The sequence below is a fragment of the Cynocephalus volans genome, chromosome 2 (assembly GCF_027409185.1).
Source record: "Cynocephalus volans isolate mCynVol1 chromosome 2, mCynVol1.pri, whole genome shotgun sequence".
Classification (NCBI taxonomy): Eukaryota; Metazoa; Chordata; class Mammalia; order Dermoptera; family Cynocephalidae; genus Cynocephalus; species Cynocephalus volans.
In genome coordinates this window covers 160,137,353-160,152,837 of record NC_084461.1, presented here as the reverse complement: position 1 = coordinate 160,152,837, position 15,485 = coordinate 160,137,353, and positions in this window count along the sequence as shown.

Here is a 15,485-nt window from a genome sequence, read left to right as displayed (position 1 = left end):
TGCCTCCTCTACTCAATGTATTTAAGGAAATTTCTGTCAAACCATTGGCTGATGACTAAGCAAGAAGGGCAGAGACTTCAGAGGCCATACAAAACAAAGAATACAGTGTTTACATAAATAGGTTTTAAAAGTCACAAAACAAACAACTGCAACTCACAGCAAGCAAGAACAAATCCTGAGAGAATTTGATTTTCAGAGTTACCACATTATAATATTCAAAATGTCCAGTGTTAAACCAAAAAAATATGAGGCATGCAAAGAAACAAGAAACAATGGTCTATTCGCAGGGAAACAATATAACAGAAAGTGTCTTTGAGAAAGCACAGACATTGGACTTAATAAATAAAGATCTTAACTTTCTTAACTATATTCAAAGAGCTTAAAGAAACCAGGGACAAAGAACTAAAAGAATCCAGGAGAAGACTATCTCAACAAATAGAAAATATAAATTTAAAAATACAAACTATAAAAAAGAACCAAATAAAAATTTTGGAAATGAGAAGTGCAATACCTGAAATAAAAAATTTACTAGAGGGGACTGAAGCAGATTTGAGCTGGCAGAAGAATTCATCAGATAACTTCATCAGATAAGGCAAATGAAAGTATCCAGTGTGAGAAGCAGAAACAAAAAAGAATGAAGAAAAATTAATAGAGCCTAAGAGACCTGTTGGACACCATCAGGCACACCAACATATACATTATGGGAGTCCCAGAAGGAGAGGAGAAAAAAAAGGAGCAAAAAGAATATTTGAAGAAATAATGGTCAAAAACTTACCAAAGTTTATAAAAGACCTGAAACTAAACAGCTAAGAAACCCAACAAATTCCAAGTAGCATAAACCCAAAGAGATCCACATGTTGTAATCAAACTGTGGAAAGAGGAGAGAATTTTTTTTTTTTGGTTGGAAGTTGTAATTTAAAAAAAATTTTTTTAGACTGACTGATAAAATTGTATGTATTTGTTGTGTACAACATAATGTCTTGAAGTATATATGCACCGTGGAATTGTGGGATGACTAAATCTAGCTAATTAAAATATATGCATTATCTCTCAGTTATCATTTTGTGGTGAGAACACTTTACATACACTTTCTCAGCATTTTTCAAGAATACAATATATTATTAACCATAGTGACTGTGTTGTAAAATAGATCTCTTGAACTTATTCCTCCTTACTAAAATTTTGTATCCTTTTACCAACATTTCCCTAACCCTTTCTCCAACCACCCAGCCCCTGGTAACCACCATTCTACTCTCTACTCCTATGGTATCAAAATTTTTAGATTCCACATGTCAGATCATGCAGTATTTGTCTTTCTGTGCCTGACTTACTTCACTTAACATAATATCCTTCACATTCATCTGTGTTGTGGCAAATGACAGTATTTCCTTCTTTTTTAAGGCTGAATATTATTCCATTGTGTATTTATACCACATTTTCTTTATCCGTTCATCCACTGATGAACATTTCGGTTGATTCCAATCTTGGATATTATGAATAACACTGCAATAAACATGAGCATTCAGATATCTCTTTGACATACTGATTTCATTTCCTTTGGATATATATCCAGGATTGGGATTGCTAGATCATACGGTAGTTCTGTTTTTAATTTTTTTGAGAAATCTCCATGCTGTTTTCCATAGTGGTTGTACTAATTTACATTCCCACCAAGATTGTGCAAGCATTCCGTTTTCTCCACACCCTTGCTAACACTTACCTTTTGTCTCTTTCATAGTAGCCATTTAGGGCCGACCCTGTGGCTCACTCGGGAGACTGTGGCACTGGGAGTGCCGAGGCCGTGGGTTCAGATCCTATATAGGGATGGCCGGTGCATTCACTGGCTGAACATGGTGTGGGCAACCCCAAGCTGAGGGTTACGATCCCCTTACTGGTCACAAACAAACAAACAAACCAAAAATAGTAGCCATTTAACAGGTATGAGGTGATTTCTCATTGTGGTTTTAATTTCCACTTCCCTGATGATTAGCAATGGAGCATTTTTTCATATACCTGATGGCCATTTGTACGTCTTCTTTTTTTTTTTGTAGCTAGCCAGTTTGGGGAACCAAACCCTTCACCTTGGTGTTACAAGGCTGTGCTCTACCCACTTGAGCCAATTAGCCAGCCCTTTGGCCATTTTTAATTGGGTTATTTATTTTCTTGCTATTGAGTTGAGTTCCTTACATATTTTGGATATTAGCCCTTTATCAGATGTATAGTTTACAAACATTTTCTCCCACTTTGTAGGGTGTCTCTGTTCTGTTGATTGCTGCCTTTGCTGTGCAGAAGCTTTTTATTTTGATGTAATCCTATTTCTCTATTTCTGCCTTTGTTTCCTGTGCTTTTGGGGTCATATCCAAAAAGTCATTGCCCAGACAAATGTCATGGAGTGTTTCTCTTATGTCTTTTTCTAGTAGTTTCATACTTTCAGGTCTTACATTTAGTCTTTAATTCATTTTGAGTTGATTTTTGTATATGGTGTGTGATAAGGGTCTAATTTCATTTTTCTTTGTGTGAGTATCCAGTTTTCCCAACATCATTTTTTGAAAAGATGCTCCTTTCTCCATGTATATTCTTGGCACCTTTGTAAAAACAATCAGTTGGCTGTAAATGAGTGGATTTATATCTAGGTTCTCTATTCTGTTCCACTGGTCTATGTGTCTGTTTTTATGACAGTACCATGCTGTTTTGATTATTATAGCTTTGTAGCATATTTTGAAGTCAGGTAGTGCAATGCCTCCAACTTTGTTCTTTTTGCTCAAGATTGCTTTGGATATTTGGGGTCTTTTGTGTTTCCATACAAATTTTAGTTTAGTTTTTCTTTTTAAATCTCTATGGAGAATACCATTGGTATTTTAATAGGGATTGTGTTGAATCTGTACGCAGTTTTGGGTAGTATAGACATTTTAACAATATTAATTTTTCCAGTCCATGAATATGAGATATCTGTGCACTTATTTATGTCTTCTTCAATTTCTTTCATTAATGTTTTATAGTTTTTGGTATAGAGATCTTTTACTTCCTTGGTTAAATTTATTCCTAAGTAATTTATTTTCTTTTTGTAGCAATGGTAAATGCAATCCTTTTCTTGATTTTTTCCTCAGATAGTTCATTTTTCTTGATTTATTTCTCAGATAGTTCATTTTTAGTGTAAAAAAAAAAAGCTCCTGATTTTCTGTGTTGATTTTGTACCCTGCAACTTTATTAAATTTGTTTATTGGACCCAGAGGGGTGAGCACCAGCCTGCCCCACCCTGCGCCCTGGAATCCATGCTGAGGTGAGCCTGGCAGCAGCAGCAGCGGTGGTACCGTATGACTAGAGGCAGCCCCTTCAGCCTCCTTGGACCAGAAGGGGTGAGTGCCAGCCCACCCTGCTCCCGAATCTGTGCCGAGGTGAGCCCAGCAGCAGCAGTGGTGGTACCACGTGACTAGAGGTGGCTGCTTCCCCTCTCCCTTGCTTGGACCTGCGAGGGAGCACCAGCCCCTGGTGTCTGACCCACTGAGGTGTGCCCAGCAGAACCGCATGGAGCTCGGGGCTCATTCTATGACCACAGATTCTGGAACGGGAACCAAGATGGTTAAACATAGCTGTCACCAAGCCTATTGTCAAGCAAAGACAATTCACCTCCACAGTACAACCAGGGCCACTCCATAGCCAACTTTAGTGTAATAGAAGAAGCAAACCCTCTACCAAATGACCAAACATCAATGAAAAAATACTAGAAGTACAAACAATCAAGAAGAAATTACACCACCAAAAGAACACAGTAATGCTCCAAAATCAGACTCCATAGAAGAGGGAATCCTTGAAATGTCTGAAAAAGAATTTCAAGCAATGATTTTAAGAAAACTTGAAGAAATAAAGGAAGACTCAATTAGAGAACACAACGAAGCAGAAAAAATATCCAGGGTATGAAGGAAGAAATCTATAAAGAGATTAATACATTTAAAAAGAGTGTAGCAGAACTACTAGAAATGAAAGATTCATTCAATGAAATAAAAAACACAACCGAGACCTTGAGCAGCAGGGTAGAACAAGCAGAAGAAAGAATTTCAGAGCTTGAAGATGGTCTTTTTGAAATAACTCAGGCAGACAGAAAAAGGAAAAAAGAATTAAAAATAATCAGAAAAGTCTAAGAGAGATAGCAGACAACCTCAAGAACTCTAGCATCTAAATCCTGGGTATTCCTGAAGGGGAGGAGAAAGGAAAAGGTATTGAAAACCTACTCAAGGAAATAGTAATAGGAAACTTCCCAGGTGTAGGACGAGATACAGACCTTCAGATCCAGGAAGCTCAAAGGTCCCCAAACCTATTCAACCCAAAAAGATCTTCCTGAAGACACATTATAGTTAAATTTGCAAAGCTCAAAGACAAAAAGAGAATGCTACAAGCAAGAAGATAAAAGCATCAGGTCACTTATAGGGGAACCCCCATCAAACTAACAGCAGACTTCTCAACTGAAACCCTACAGACCAGAAGAAAGTAGAATGATATATTCAAAATACTAAAAGAAAAAAATTGATAGCCAAGAATTCTTTACCCTGCTAGGCTCTCCTTCAGAATTGAGGGAGAAATAGTCCATTTCTCAGATAAACAAACACTGTGGGAGTTCACCACCACAAACCAGCCCTGCAAGAAATTCTCAAGGGAGCCATTCATCTGGAATCTGAATAATGGTGACCACTATCACAAATACACTAGAAAGGGCAAAACCCACAGTTAAAACAAAAATACCATCAAGAAAGAGAAAGAAGCAAATCATCCCACCTTAAATTCCCAACTAACATTGAGAAGAGAAATAAAAGGGGAAATAATCATCAAAAGATATTTAAACAATCTAAACAAGAAGCAATTAAATGACAGGAATTAAGTAACACGTGTCAATAACTACTCTAAATGTCAATGGGCTAAATTCCCCATTTAAAAGACACAGACTGACTGATGGGATTAAAAGCTAGATCCAAGTATATGCTGTCTACAAGAGACCCACCTCACCTGTAGAGACACACATAGACTAAAAGGGAAGGGATGGAAAAATATATACCATGCAAATGGAAACCAAAAATGAGCAGGAGGAGCTATTCTTATATCTGACAAAATAGACTTTAAACCAAAAATCATAAAAAAAGATAAAGGCCACTATATAATGATAAAGGATCTATCAAGCTAGAAGACATAACAATCATAAACATGTATGCACCCAATACTGGAGCACCCAGATATATAAAGTAAACACTCTTAGACCTAACGAAAGAAATAGGACCTGATACATCAATAGTTGGTGATCTGAACACCCCTCTCTTAGTATGGGACAGATCCTCCAGGCAACAAGTCAACAAAGAGACACAGGATTTAATCTGCACCCTAGACCAGCTGGACTTGGCAGATATATACAGAACATTTCACCCAATGACTAAAGAATACACATTCTTCTCATCATTTCATGGTACATTCTCCAGGACAGACCACATATTAGGTCACAAATCTAGTCCCAGCAAATTTTTAAAAATTGAAATCATTCCAACTATCTTTTCAGACCACAATGGACGAAAATTGAAAAAACAGTTTAAAAAATATATATATCTGAAAAGATAGTTGGAATGATTTCAATTTTTAAACAATAAGCAAAATGCTGGAAGCTATACAAATACATGGAAACTAAATAATAGGCTACTGAATGACCAATGGGTCCAAGAAGAAATTAAGCAGGAAATCAAAAAATTTCTAGAAACTAATGAAAATATAGATACATCATTAAAAAACTGTGGGATATGGCAAAAGCAGTACTAAGAGGCAAATTTATTGCAATAAATGCTTATATCAAAAGAATGGAAAGACTTCACATAAACAACCTAACACTATGCCTCAAAGAACTTGAAAATCAACAACAATCCAAATCTAAAGGTAGTAGATGGAAAGAAATAATTAAGATCAGAGCAGAACTAAAGAAATAGAGACCCAAAAAACAATAGAAAAGATCAATAAAACAAAAAGTTGGGTTTTTTGAGAAGATAAATAAAATAGACAAACCATTAGCTAGGCTAACAAAAAAAGAGAGAAGATCCAAATAACAAAAATTAGAAATGAAATGGGAGACATTACAATTGATACCACAGAAATACAAAGAATCATTAGACTATTATAAACAACTGTATGATAACAAATTCGAAAACCTGGAAGATATGGATAACTTTCTAGACACATACAAAGTATCAAGACTGAACCAAGAAGAGATAGAAAACCTGAACAGACCAATAATAAGCAAGGAGATTGAAGTGGTAATTAGCAATCTTCTAACAAAAGAAGTCCAGATCCAGATGCTTTTACAGCTGAATTCTATCAAACTTTTAAGGAGGAGTTAATACCAATTCTCCTCAAACTATTCCAAACAATTGAATCAGACACTACTCTCCGAAACTCACTATATGAGGCCAAAATAACTCTGATACCAGAACCAGATAAAAGACACAACAAAAAAAGAAAATTACAGGCCAATATCTTTGATGAACCTAGATGCTAAAATCCCCAACAAAATATTAGCAATTAGAATACAGCAACATATTTTTAAAAATTATACACTATGATCAAGTGGGATTCATCCCAGGGATGCAAGGATGGTTCAATATATGAAAGTCAATAAATGTGATACATCACATCAGCAAGGTCAAGGACAAAGACCATATGATCATCTCAACAGATGCTGAAAAAGCTTTTGACAAAATTCGACATTCCTTCATGATAAAGACTCTCAATAAATTAGGTATAGAAGGAAAGTATCTCAACACAATAAAAGCCATGGCAAGCCACCACCAGTATCATTCTGAATGGGGAAGAATTGAAGGCCTTTCCCTTAAGAACAGGAGCAAGACAAGTATGCCCACTCTCACCACTTCTATATAACATAGTACTAGAGGTACTAGCCAAAGCAATCAAGCAAGAGAAAGAAATGAATGGAATCCAGATCGGAAAAGATGAAGTTAAACTTTCTCTATTTGCAGATGACATGATACTATATATAGAAAAACATAAAGACTCTATCAAAAAACTCCTAGAGCTGGTTAATAACTTCAGTAATGCTGCAGGTTACAAAACAAATGCCCCCAAATCAGTAGCATTTATATACTCAAATAATGAATTAACAGAAAGAGAAATAAAGAAAGTAAGCCCATTTACAATTGCCACAAAAAATAAGATACCTAGGGATCAATTTAACCAAGGAGGTGAAAGACCTCTACAATGAAACTACAAACCACTTCTGAAAGAAATTAAAGAAGACACAAAAAGATGGAAAGATATTCCATGTTCTTGGATTGGAAGAATTAACATTGTGAAAATATCTATACTACCCAAAGTGATCTACAAATTCGATGCAATCCCCATCAAAATACCAATGATATTCTTCACAGAAGGGAAAAAAACAATCTTACATTTCATATGGAAAAACAAAAGACCCCGATTAGCCAAAGCAATCCTGAGTAAAAAATATAAAGCCAGAGGCATAACACTATCTGACTTCAAGTTATACTACAAATCTATTGTAACCAAAACAACATGTACTGGAATAAAAATAGACATTCAGACCAGTGGAGTAGAACTGAGAACACAGATATCACCCCTCAGGCTTATAGCCATCTGATATTGGACAAAGGCAACAAAAGTCTGCAGTGGGGAAAAGACTGCCTCTTCAACAAGTGGTGCTGGTAAAACTGGATATCCATATGCAGAAGAATTAAACTAGATATGCATCTCTCACCAAACACTAAAATCAAATCAAAATGAACTAAAGACTTAAGTATAAGACCCCAAACTGTAAAATTACTAAGGGAAAATATAGGTGAAACACTTCAGCAATTAGGTCTGGTCACAGGCTTTATGAACATGAACCCAAAAGCACAAGCAGCAAAAGAAAAAATAAACAAATGGGACTATATCAAACTAAAAAGCTTCTGCACAGCAAAGGAAACAATCAACAGAGTGAAACAACAACCTATAGAATGGGAGAAAATATTTGCTAACTATGCATCTGACAAGGGATTAATATCCAGAATATACATAGAACTCAAGAAATTATACACTAAAAAAAAAAAAAGACCCAATTAAAAAATGGACAAAGGAGCTAAATAGACATTTTTCAAAAGAAGACATACAAATGGCCAACAGATACCTGAAAAAATGCTCAACATCACTAGTCATCAGGGAAATGCAAATTAAAACTACATTGAGATACCACCTCACCCCAGTTAGACTGGCTATAACCAAAAAGATGGTGAATAACAAATGCTGGTGAGGGTGTGGAGAGAAGGGAACACTCCTACACTGTTGATGGGACTGTAAATTAGTATAACCACTATGGGAAACAGTATGGAAGTTTCTCAAACAACTACAGATGTATCTTCCATTTGATCCAGCAATCCCTCTTCTGGGTATATACCCACAGGAATGGAAATCATCATGTCAAAGGGATACATGCACTCCCATGTTCATCACAGCTCTATTTATAACAACCAAGATATGGAACCAACCTAAATGTCCATCAATGGATGACTGGATAAGGAAAGTGTGGTATATATATATACCATGGAATACTATTCTGCCATAAAAAAGAATGAAATTCTCCCATTTGCAACAATGTGGATGAACCTTGAGAAACATGTTGAGCAAAATAAGCAAAACACAGAGGGATAAATACCTCATATGCTCACTCATATGTGGGAACCAAGAGAGAAAGGAAGGAAAGAAAGAAAGACCACAGTAGTGCAGTGGTCTTACAGAGGAAGGGAATATTCCTAGGGCTGCAAAGTGGAGTGGGGGGGCAAGGGGGAGGGGGAAGGTGGTTGGGGGACAATAGGGTGGGGACGTGGGTTACAAAAGCAATTTCTGGTAATTTGTACCTCATGAATATTCATAATAATAAAAAGTAAAAATAAACAAAAAAGGAAAAAATAAAATATATACAAAAAAATGTATCAGTTATAACAGGTTTTGGTGGAGTTTTTAGGGTTTTCTATATATAAAATCAAGTGGTCAGCAAGCAGAGACAATTTCACTTCTTCCTTTCCTATTCTAATGCCTTTTTTTTTCCTTGTCTAATTGCTTTGGATAGAACTTCCAGTACTACACTGAATAAAAATGATAAGAGTGGGCATCTTTGTCTTTTTCCTTATCTAAGAAGAAAAGCTTTCAACTTTTTGCCATTGAGCATGATGTTAGCTGTGGACTTTTTATATGTGGCCATTATTTTGTTAAGGAACAGACTTTCTATTCCTAATCTATTGAGAATTTTTATCATAAAGCAATGTTGAATTTTCTGAATTTTTTTCTGCATCTATTGAGATGACCATAAGGTTTTTGTTCTTCATTCTGTTAATATGTGTATGACACTTATTGATTTGTGTGTGTTGAGCCATCCTTGCATCCTGGGGTAAATCCCACTTGATCATGGTGAATATCTTTTTACTGTGCTGTTGAATTGGTTTGCTAGTATTTCACTGAGGACTTTTGCATCTATGTTCATCAGGAATATTGGTCTGTAATTTTCTTTTCTCGTAGTGTCCTTGTCTGGCTTTGAAATCAGGGCCTTGTAAAATGAATTTGGAAGTCTTCCATCTTTTTCAATTTTTGGAAGTGTTTGAGAAGGATTGGTATTAGTTCTTTAAATGTTTGGTAGAATTCTGCCATGAAGTTAACTGGTCCTGGGCTTTTCTTCAATGGGAGATTTTTCATTATTGATTCAATTTCCTAACTTGTTATTCATCAGATTTTCTAATTCTTCATAAATCAGTCTTTGTAGTTTGTATGTGTCAAGAAATTGTTCAGTTTCTTCTAGTTATCCAGTTTTTTGGAGTATAATTGTTTGTAATAGTCCCTTACGATCCTTTGTATTCTGGTTGAATCAGTTGTAATGTTTCCTTTTTCTGAATTTCTTTTTTAAAGATGACTGGTAAAGGGATCTTAATCCTTGACTTGGTGTTGTCAGCACCACGCTCTCCCAAGTGAGCCACAGGCCGGCCCCTCGTTTCTGAATTTTTTTATGTGAGTCTTATGTCTCTCTCTCTCTCTCTTTTTTTTTTTTTTTTGGTCTAGCTAAAGGTTTGCCAGTTTTGTTATCTTTTCAAAAAACCAACAATTCTGTTTTTCTTCTGTATTTTTTTTGTTTGTTTTTTTGTGGATTTTTTAGTCTATATTCCATTTATTTCTGCTCTAAACTTTATTATTTCCTTTCCTCTACTAACTTTGGGCTTAGCTTGTTTTTGTTTTTCTAGTTCCTTAAGGCATAATGTTAGGTTGTTTATTTGAGATTTTTCTCCTTTTTTGATGTAGACATTTATTGCTATAAACTTCCTCTTAGAACTGCTTTTGCTGTTTTCCATAGGATTTGATATGTTGTGCTTCCTTTTTTGTTTGCCTCAAGAAATTTTTTAATTTTCCTTATAATTTCTTCTGCATCCCATTTATTATTTAGGAGCTTGCTGTTTAATTTCCATGTATCTTTGAATTTTCCAAAGTTCCTCCTGTTATTTATTTCTAGTTTTGTACCATTGTGGTTCGAAAAAATACTTGATATGATTTCAGTCTTGTTAAACTTGTTAAGAATTGTTTTGTGGCCTAATATATTATTTATCCTGGAGAATGTTCCATGTGCAGTAGAGAAGAATGTGTATTCTGCAGCTGTTAGCCAGAATGTTCTGCATATATCTGTTAAATCCATTTCATCTAGAGTGTAGTTTAAATCTGATGTTTCATTATTGGTTTTCTGTCTGGATGATCTGTCCTTTGCTCAAAGTTGGGTGTAGACTTTTCCTACTGTTGTTTTACTACAGTCTGTCTCTCCCTTTATATCTATTAATATTTGCTTTATATATTTAAGTGCTCTAATGTTGGTTGCATATATATTTATAATTGTTATAGCTTTTGCTGAATTGACCTCTTTATCATTACTTAGTGACATTCTTTGTCTTTTTTTTTTTCAGTTTTTGACTTAACATCTATTTTATCTGATATAAGTATAGCTACTCCTGCTCTATTTTGGTTTCCATTTGCATGGAATATCTTTTTTTCCATCCCTTAACTTTCAGTCTATGTGTGTCCTTACAAGTGAAGAGAGTATCTCATAGGCAGCATATAGATGGGTCTTGTTTTTACCCATTCAGCCATTTTGTGTCTTTTGATTGGAGAATTTAATGTATTTACATTCAAGGTAATTACTGATAGGTAAGGACTTACTACTGTCATGTTGTTAATTATTTTCTAGTTGTTTCATATATCATTTGTTTCTTTCTTTCTCTCTTGCTATCTTCCTTCCGGCTAAGTGATTTTCTCTACTCATATGTTTTGATTCCTTGCTTTTTACTTTTTGTGCATCTGCTATAGGTTTTTGCTCTGTGGTTACCATGAGGCTTACAAAAAAACTTAAAGTTATAACAGGTTATTTTAATCTAATAGCAACTTAATTTTGATCACAAAAACTCTATACTTTTACTCCATTCCCTCACTTTTCACATTTTAAATTTTTGATGTCATAATTTACATCTCTTTATATTGCATATCCCTTAACAAATTATTGTAGCTATTATTATTTTAAACCATTTTGTCTTTTAACCTTTATACTAAAAATATAAGTGATTTACACACCACCATTACAGTATTAGAGTATTCTGAACTTGACTATACACTTACTTTTACCAGTGATTTTTATACTTTTAGATGGTTTTCTGTTACTCATTAGTATCCTTTTCTTTTAGCTTGAAGAACTCCCTTTAGCATTTCTTATAAGACAGGTCTGGTGGTGATGAACTTTTCAGCTTTTGTTTGTCTGGAAAAGTCTTTATCTCACCTTCATTTCCAAAGGAGAGCTTTGCTGGGTATGGTATTTTGCCTTGGCAGTTTTTTTCCTTCAGTACTTTGAAGGAAGGTACTGACCTCTCTCCTGGCCCATAGGGGTTTTGCTGAGAAGTCTGCTGATAGCCATATTGGAACTCCCTTATGTGTTGTTTGCTTATGTTCTCTTGCTGATTTCAGGATCCTCTCTTTGTCTTCTGATTTTTGATGTTTTGATTATAATATGTCTTGTGATAGCTTTATTTCGATTAAATCCGATTTATGACCTTTGACCTTCCTGTACCTGGATATTTACATCTTTTTCCAGAAAAATTTGGAAAGTTTTCTGCTACGATTTCTTTAAATAATCTTTCCACCTCTTTATCTTTCTATTCTTCTTTAACACCCATGACTTGAATATTGGCTGTTTTGATTCTGTCTCGTAAATCCCATGACATTTATTCATTTCTCTTCATTCTTATGTCTTTTTTCTCTTTAGACCATATATTTTGAAATAACTTGTCTTCGAGTTCACAGATTCTTTCTGTGAGGGAAGGATGAGGTGTGCAATGTAAAACTGTCTTTCTTAGCCTCTTCAATGTGTCTTTTCTTATTATTATGCTACAACCAGGTACTGTGCTCTCTCACCTGGTTTCTCACCTGTGGATAGACGTTCAAGTTGATGTTTTTGTGGAGGAGAGGGATGATTACTGAAGAGTCTTACTCTGCCATCTTGCTCCCCTTCTTCCATCTAGTCAAGGAGAGAATCTTGAAAGCATCAAGAGAGAAGTGAACTCGTCACATATAAGGGATCCTCAATAAGATCAACAGCTGATTTCTCATCAGAAATATGGAGTCCAGAAGACTGACATATTTAAAGTGCTGAAAGAAAAGAAACTGTCAACCAAGAATTCTATATTTGGCAAAACTATCCTTCAGTAGACAATAGATAATAATTTAAATGGGGAACAATCTCTTTAACAAGAGGAGCTGGGCCAACTGGATATTTATATGCAAAAGAGCAAAGTTGGAGCCTTCTCTCACACCATATATAGAAGTTAACTCAAAATGGAGGAAAGATCTAAATGTAACAGCTAAAACTATAAAACTCTTCAAGAAAAAATTGGGACACATTTTCATGAGCTTAGATTGGGCAATGGATTCTTAGATGACACCAAAAGCATATGTAGCAAAAGAGAAAAACAGGTGAATTATGCTTCATCAAGATTTAAAACTTTTGTGTATCAAAGGATACTGTCAAGGAAGTGAAAAGATAAACAGTAGAATGAGAGAAAAAATTGCAAATGATATATCTGATAAAGGTCTAGCATCCACAATATACAAAGAACTCTTACAACCTAACAACAATAAAGACAAACAATCCAACTGAAAAATGGACAAAGGAAAAACAGACATTTATCCAAAGAAGATACACAGAGGGTCAACAAGCACATAAAAAGATGCTAAACATCACTAATAATTAGGGAAATGCAAATCGAAACCACAGTGAGATACCACTTCTTACCCACTAGGATGGCAATAATACCAAAAACAACAGAAAATTAGTGTTGGCAAGTGTCTTAGTCTGTTTGTGCTTCTATAACAAAACAGCACGGATTGGGTGATTTATTTTCTCACAGTTTGGGAGGCTGGAAGTTCAAGATCAAGGTGCCAGCAAACTTGGTGTCTGGTGAGGGCTACTTTCTCTTCTTCCAAGATGGTGCCCTATTGCTGCATCTTCTGGAGGGATGAATGCTATGTCCTCACATGGTGGAAGGAATGGAAAGGCAAGAGAGTTCTCCTTTCAACCTCAAGCCCTTTAATAAGGGTACTAATCATAACAAAGGACACACCTCTTAATACTGTTGCACTGGGGTTAAGTTTCAGCATGAAATTTGGAGGGGACACTATCATTTAAATCATAGCAGAAAGGATGTGGAAAAATTGGAATTCTTGTGCATTGCTGGTGGGAATGTAAAATGGTATAATCATTATGGAAAACAGTTTGATAGTTCCTCTATAAGTTAAACATAGAATTACCATATAGGCCAGCAATTCCACTCCTAGGTATATACCCAAAAGAATTCAAAACAGGTACTCAAATAATATCTATACAGAAATGTTCATAGCAGCATTATTAATAATAGCCCAAATGTATAAACAACCGAAATGTCCATCAACAAATGAATGGATAAACAGAGTGTGATATAGAAACACAATGAAATACTATTTGGCCATAAAAAGGAATGAAGTGTCAATACATGCTACAACTTGGATGAACCTGGAAAACGTTATGCTAAGTAAAAGAAGTCAGACACAAAGGTAACATATTGTAGGACTCCATTAATATGAGATATCCAGAACAGGCAAATCCATAGAGACAGCAAAATTAGTAGCTGTCTAATTGGGGGGAGGGAGGAATGAAGAGTGAATGCTTAATGGGCATGAGGTTTTCATCTGACATGATAAAAAAAGTTCTAGAACTAGGTAGTACTGGTGGTTGAACACTTTGTAAATGTACTTAGTGCCACTGAATCAAATGCTTTAAAATGGTTTAAATGGTAAATTTGTTATGTGTATTTTACCACCAAAAAAAAGTATGCATCATACAAAATGATGCAGCCATTCCACCATGAACAGTCAGGACTCCACTCCTGGTTCCACCACCTCCTGGTGGGAAACCCTGGGCACAGCCATCTATCTCTGTCTCTTCTCTGATACCTCTCTCTGAGGAGTTTGGTGGGATGAGCCAGGAACCTGCTCGGGAAAAGAAAGCTCTGTCAGCCTCTAGAGCCATACTTCAATGGGACATGAGCACCCAGAACCCTGAGGGTGAGGTTTGAAATCAGATCCTGGGTTGAGTCAGGGAGGCGGGCAGTGCCATCACCTGTGCAAGCCTGTGAGTGTTCAGCCTCAATTTCCTGTCCAAGAAGCCACAGGGTACACCAGAGATTGCATGAGAGAAAGAGAGAGAGAGAACCCAGTGGAGGGCTGGATCTTTGTGCCCCTGTTTATCTTCAGTACCTGCTCCAGAGAACCTGGTCCTGGAGACACAGATGCAGGTTAGTATCTTAGTTTTATGCCTAGTAGCCAAGTAACTTTCATGAAATTACCAATCCCTTGCAGCCTCAGTTTCCTCATCTGTAAAATGGGGATAATAATATCCACCATAAGCTATCATGAAGAAAGATTTTGCACTGTTTTAAACAGTGAGAAAGATTTTACTCATTCCAAAAAGGTTTCAAGGCAGTAAGATAATGCCGGCAAAGGATCTCACACCTCTCCGTCTGTATCGCTCTGTTGCCTCTGCCCTCCACAGCCCTTCCCTCTCTCCCTCCCACTCTGCCTTCATGATCTCACCCTTCCCCACCCAGGATTTCGGGAAAGAGTCTGACTATCCCACCCTAACAGGAGAGGCCTATCTGTGTGAGCACAGGACCTCAAGACTGGCAGAGAGGAAAGGGGTGAGGACACTGTAGCTTTGCTACAGTATAAAGCTGGCTGGGTTTTCACCAAATGAATGTTCGTGGGCCACTCCGGGCTCACGATCCATTTCCACTGAAGTTGTACCTGTGGCCATGACAGTATGGTCATGCTGAAAACACCCCACACCCTCAGCCTCCCACCCCCTGCTTCCCAGAGGACCTGACTCTTCTCCAGGTTCC